This window comes from Sorex araneus, chromosome 10 (genome assembly GCF_027595985.1).
Source record: "Sorex araneus isolate mSorAra2 chromosome 10, mSorAra2.pri, whole genome shotgun sequence".
NCBI classification, from domain to species: Eukaryota; Metazoa; Chordata; class Mammalia; order Eulipotyphla; family Soricidae; genus Sorex; species Sorex araneus.
In genome coordinates this window covers 52,279,868-52,286,683 of record NC_073311.1, presented here as the reverse complement: position 1 = coordinate 52,286,683, position 6,816 = coordinate 52,279,868, and the positions used below count along the sequence as shown (strand labels likewise).

At 38.8% G+C, this 6,816-nt stretch overlaps 1 pseudogene; it reads left to right on the top strand.

Moving 5' to 3' along the window:
• The first annotated feature begins 1,303 nt into the window (after positions 1-1,303).
• LOC101553876 (taste receptor type 2 member 7-like) lies at positions 1,304-2,254 on the top strand (annotated as a pseudogene).
• The last annotated feature ends 4,562 nt before the right edge of the window (positions 2,255-6,816 follow it).

Below are 6,816 nucleotides of genomic sequence, written 5' to 3'. Positions count from 1 at the left end.
ACACAAACTTAAGCCTTTTTAGAAGCAAATAATCTACATTGAACATTAATCTTTTAAGTTTACTAAAAATCTCTAACTCCCAGAATTTATACTTTTAGCTATAATTAATATTATTATTCAGTAAAACCAAAATGCTTGTCCAAACTTTTTTGATATCAATTTTATAATTTGTAGAGAATCCTTAAAGATGCCAAATAAAATGTAGGCTGTATCACTGTATCACTGTCATCCCGTTAATCATCGATTTTCTCGAGCAGGCCCAGTAATGTCTCCATTCATCCTAGCAATAAGATTTTAACACCTCTCTTTACTCTTCCTCCTCAGTGGTGCCACATTAGAGGCCCTTTCAGGGTCAGGGAAATGAGACCCATCATTGTTACTGTATTTGGCATATGAATACGACACAGTGAGCTTGCCAGGCTCTCCCCTGTGTGGGCAATAAACTCTTGAGAACTTGCCAGAGGGAGAATGAGGCTATCAGATGTCAGGAGCTCGGTTTTATAGTCTCTGGATGTTTGCCTTGATGGAATTACATGACACTGGGGGCAGTTTCTGGGCGTGACTGCCTATCTTCTGAAAAATGGGGAATCTGGGTGGAAGAGGCCCAGTCCAGATCCAAGCAGCCTTGGAGATCTCGGCCCTGGGTCCTGTACACCTGGGTTCCTCGCTGGTTCCTTCATGCGTGAGGTTTGTCCGAAAGTGTGGAGAGGGCCATAAGCATGGCTGTGGCTGGGTTCTGGTTGAGGCTGTGTAGCCTCATCTGCCGAGGCTCTGCTTGGCAAATTTAGGCTACACAAGTAACATTCAATTTCACTATTTCCTGGAAGCAGTTAAGTGAGGAAATTTGTAACATACACTAAAAATAATGTGTTGTTTATTTGAAATAAATTTTAACCTTTTTTGTTTGTTAAATTTTTGCACTTTTGCTTGTTCAATCTATCACTTTTGTTGGGTTCCTAGCTTATATCATAGATTTATGAAAATAAGAGTTGCAAAACATAGGCTCAGAAAGACATGTGGGGTCACAAAGGCACTAAGCCTAAGTTGCATATTAGCAAAAAATGTAACAAGCTAAATTAACTGTATGTGGAAAAGTGAAACACACTGAGAAGATGTAAGGACATACAGGTGCCAGACTAAACATCAACAACCTTACAGTTTTGTCAAGAGTAACCAGAATTTCATGAAGAAAGACCACCCAGTATCCATCAGAAGACAATTACAGTAAAACCTAAGAAGTAGGTATAGATGTAGAACTCCATCTGTTCAGTTAGAAAGGAATTGGATACTTCTGCTTTTTAATATGTCAGGTGAGGTGAACAGCACGTTAGTGATCATAGCAGCTGGAGAATTCTCCATGGGAATCTTAGGGAACACCTTCATTGCACTGGTAAACTGCTTGGGCTGGATGAAGAAAAGGAAGGTGGCCTCCATTGACTTCATTCTCACGTGTCTGGCTACTTCCAGAATCTGGCTACTCTGCGCAATAATGCTAGACTGCTTTATGTTGGTGCAGTATCCAAATGTCTACACTGCCGGTACACAAATGAGAGTCACTGACTTCTTCTGGACACTCACCAACCACCTCAGTGTGTGGTTTGCCACCTGCCTCAGTCTCTTCTACTTCAAGGTAGCTAATTTCACGCATCCCCTTTTCCTCTGGATGAAGTGGAAAATCGACTGGGTGGTGCTAGGATCCTGCTGGGGTGCGTGGCCCTCTCTGTGTTGATCAGCCTTGCTGTCACTGAGAATCTGAGTGATGATTTGAGGTACTGTATCAAGATAAATAAGAGAAGAAATAGAACATCTGAGTGCAGTCTATAAAGCTCAATATGAGTCCATTAAATTATTTCTCAACCTTTTGACAGTGTTTCCCTGTTCTGTATCACTGGTCTCCTTTTGCCTCTTGATCCTCTCCCTGTGGAAGCACACCAGGAAGATGCAGCTCAGTGCCAGCGGACACAGAGACCCAAGCAGAGATGCCCACTTGGGAGCCATGAAAACTGTCATCACCTTCCTCCTCCTGTTCATTGTCTACTGTTTGGCCTTTCTCACAGCCACCTCCAGCTGCTTTATACCAGAGAGTGAACTAGCTGTGTTGGTTGGGGAGCTGATAGCTCTAATTTATCCTTCAACCCATTCATTTATTCTAATCCTAGGAAACAATAAACTGAGAGAAGCGTCTCTAAGGGTGCTATGGAAGATAAAGACGATTCTAACAACAAAAGGAGATTTGAAGAGTCTCAATTTCTAGGACCAAGAAAGACCAGATATCTTTAACTGCCTTCACTAGCGGTATTGATGTTGGTTTTATATAGTGAATTTCTCTAGATATATGTTTAGTATACTTAAAATTGTAATTTAGAATTGATTTTGCCTCTTTTTCATTATCTCTCTCTGTCTTTGTCTCTTACTTTCCCTCCCTTACTTTTTTGAAGGAAGCTTTCAAAGGTAATCTTCTAGTATCCCCTGTAAAAGGAGAGACCATTTTCATAGTTGGTTCTAAATCATTTCCCCAGATGCAAAGTACATGACCAATAAGAAAACTGTAATATGATCTTGCTGGCATTTACATTTTATTGAAAAGCAGCTGGGTTCATTCATGTAGTCCTAGTAGACTTCTCTGCCCTGATCATCGAACTAAACTCCACCTTTGGAAACAGTCAGTAGGGTCAACTATTACTAGAGTAGACATGAATTAGATTTTGTCTGCAGCAATTAATATATTTATTATTCAAGATATATAGAGTATATTGGTCAATAAATTTGGTAAAATTAAAAAACTATAATATTAGTTTCATTTGTTAGTTTTTCTTTTCTAAACCTGACAGTACTATATGTACATACATATGTATTTATGTGGAATCAATTAATAAAACTATATAAAACATACGAGTGCTTCTTAATGTGTCTTATTAAAATTAAAGAAACAAGAGAAAATTAGAAGCATAGACTGAAGCTTTAGTATTTCCAATATTGTGTTATAAAACATCTCATTGAATGTGAATATCTCAGTTTACCTGCATTTTCCTAATGACTTGTGATGTGGAATATTTTCCTCAAGAGCATGTGGCCATTTGTAAACATCTGGAGAAATGTCTATTCAAGACCTTTGCTAATTGTTTAATTGGGTTTTCTGTCATTCTGTTTCCAAATTGTTTGGGTACTTTGTATAGTCTGAATATTAAGTAATTTTCAAATAATTTTTTCTGTAAATATTTTCTCCCTTTATAAAAGCTGTCTGTTTTACTGTCTTATGTATTAGATGCATTAAAGCTTTTATCTTAATGAATTCCAATTTGCTGTTTCACTCTGCGATGTGCACATTTGTGTGATAACTAAAGATCGCTCCATTGACAAATTTAAACTCATGAAAAGGGTAAAACAAATAACTAGCATAGACTTAACCTTGAGCATAGTTGTAGAACTACACAGAACAACAAATTTAATCAACTGTAGAACTGCACAGAAAAACTATTTAAATCTGAGTTGGTAAAGAATTCTTGAGGTGGGTAGAATTGGTAAACCAACTCACAGTAATGAAAGTACAGATGATCTGTTCAAGGAGCAGGAATTTTTGAAAATTCCTAGAGATGACAAATGTCAGATATCATCTTGAAGATTCAGAGAGTAAGAGCAAAAGAGTATTAGGTTGTGTAAAAAGTGTCTACACAGCAGGATAGTTGCAATGAAGGAACATGGAAAGTGCTAGGGGCCAGGGGCTAGAGTTTCAGGAAGGAAATACTTCTTTAGTGGACGAGGTGAAGAAACCACAAAAATCTGATGCTTATCTCTCTAGGAAGAAGCCAAGGAGACAAAGTAGACAAGCAAGAGAAACAAGATGAAAATGGAAAATTGAAGAAAGTGTGTCCACAAAATAGTTCCTTGAATAATAAAATTGTTCAAGCTGTCATAGCTCAAAAAAACCTCCAAGAACTGAGAAGTAGGTGAAAAAATGCTAGCCCCTCAATTACCAAAAAGGTTCTGTTGTGAGAAGATGTTTCTGTAATGCTCATAAAACTGAAAAATGAACCACCACCACAGCAATCAAAAAATCAAAATGGAAATAACTCCATACACACACATGAAACACCCAAAGGGAGAATAAACAGCTTGAGCAGATGAAAACACACTCAGATAACAGCAGCCATGAAACATGGTAAAAATGACATGAGTTAAGATAAATTTAAGAGAATTAAACAAGATCTAAACGGCATAAAACATGTGAAACTGTCCAGAAAAAATAAGGTGAGTACATTGAATAGCTCTTTAAGAATGAAGGAGTATTAAACCATAAGGTACATTGAAGACAAGGTCGGCAAATCCCTCCACGATATTGAAGATAAAGGTATCTTCAAAGATGACATGCAACTGGCCAACCAAGTGGAAACAGAGATCAACATATGGGACTACATTAAACTAAAAAGCTTCTGCACCGCAAAAGATACAGTGACCAGAATACAAAGAGTATCTACAGAATGGGAAAGGATATTTACAGAATACCCATCAGATAAGGGGTTAATATCAATGGTATATAAAGCACTGGTTGAACTCTACAAGAAGAAAACATCCAACCCCATCAGAAAATGGGGCGAAGAAATGAACAGAAACTTTCCCAAGGAAGAGATACGAATGGCCAAAAGGCACATGAAAAAGTGCTCTACATCACTAATCATCAGGGAGATGCAGATCAAAACAACCATGAGATACCACCTCACACCACAGAGACTAGCACACATCCAAATGAACAAAAGCAACCACTGTTGGAGAGGATGTGGGAGAAAGGGACCCTTCTACACTGCTGGTGGGAATGCCGACTGGTTCAGCCCTTTTGGAAAACAATATTAGACTCTTCTCAAAAAATTAGAAATCAAGCTCCCATTTGACCCAGCAATACCACTGCTGGGAATATATCCCAGAGAAGCAAAAAAGTATAGTCAAAATGACATCTGCACTTATATGTTCATCGCAGCACTGTTTACAATAGCCAAAATCTGGAAAAAACCCGAGTGCCCTAGAACAGATGACTGGTTGAAGAAACTTTGGTACATCTATACAATGGAATACTATGCAGCTGTTAGAAAAAAGGAGGTCATGAATTTTGCATATAAGTGGATCAGCATGGAAAGTATCATGCTAAGTGAAATGAGTCAGAAAGAGAGAGACAGACATAGAAAGATTGCACTCATCTGTGGAATATAGAATAACAGAGTAGGAGACTAACACCCAAGAATAGTAGAAATAAGTACCAGGAGGCTTGGAGGCTGGCCTCACATTCTGGGTAGAGGGCAACTCAGAGAAGGGATCACCAACTATAATGTGGTCAGAGGCCATGCGGGGGAAGGGTGATGTGTGCTGAATGTAAGACAAGAGACTGAACACAGTGGCCACTCAACACCTTTATTGCAAACCATAACACCTAATCAGAGAAAGAGAACAAAAGGAAATACCCTGCCACAGTGGCAGGGTGGGGTGGGGGCAGATGTGATTGGGGAGGGTAGGAGGGATGCTGGGTTTACTGGTGGTGGAGAATGGGCACTGGTGAAGGGATGGGTTCTCGAACTTTGTATGAGTGAAACAAGAGCACAAAGATGAGTAAATTTGTAACTGTACCCTCACGGTGATTCACTAATTAAAGATAAGTAAATAAAAAAAAAGAGAAAAAAGAAAATAAACAATCTAGAATCTGCCTGTGGCGAGCAGGCTTGAATGGTGGTGGGAAAATTTGAAATTATGGTGGTGGGAAGGTTGTAATGGTGGTGGGATTGGTGTTCAAATATTGAATGCAATCAATTAATGTGAACAACTTTATGAAAATAAAATTTTTAAAAATTTTATTTTATTAAATCACCATGTGGAAGATTACAATGCTTTCAGGCTTAGGTCTCAGTTATACAATACTGAAACAACCACCCCTTCACCAGCACCCATATACCACCACCAAAAAAAAAAAACCAAAAAAATCCACACACACACCTCCCATCCCGCCCCCCCACCCCCCACCTTGTAACTGTTAAGTTTCATTTTACTTTCTGTTTACTTTGGTTAAATTCAATATTTCAACACAAACCTCACTATTGTTGTTAGGAGTACCCCACTAGATTCAGACCTACTGTGAAGACAAATGAGGTCTAGTGCGGCCGCACAGTTTTGAATTTCAGGACTTTAACAACTAAGTCCAGGGAGATTTCTTCCAGATATTGGATCATTTCAGGCTTGAAAATCCAATCTGTGGTCGTCATAATATGGCGGACACCGCGCCCTTCATCCCCGGAGAGAAAGAGGCAAGAGAGAGAAATACGTTTCCCCTCCTGGGCGGGCACGGGGCCGAGGCTTAGTTCTCAGGCTGGAGACATTCTGCGAGGAGTTGCCCATGCCCAAAGAGGTTTTGCTGGGTCTGGATTCACACTCATGCAGCTGCGGAGAGGCCGCACATGCGTGCGGCCACCGGGATCACATCTCGGCGGTGGGGAAAATAAAATTTTTTTAAATGAAAAAAAATAAAAAAATAAAAATCATTTGTAAAGGAAAAAAAAGAATGAAGGAGTATTTTATTTCATCATTATTCTTGAATGATTCAATTTTTTTATAGTAAATCTAATATTGGCAATTCTCCTGTAGCACTGTAGCACTGTCGTCCCATTGTTCATTGATTTGTTCGAGCAGGCACCCGTAATATCTCCATTGTGAGACTTGTTCTGTTTTTTTTATGCTCAATTTATTTATTTATTTTTAAAGTTTATTTATTTTTTAGTTAGTGGATCACCATGATGGTACTGTTACAGATTTATACATTTTGTGCTCATATTTCTCTCA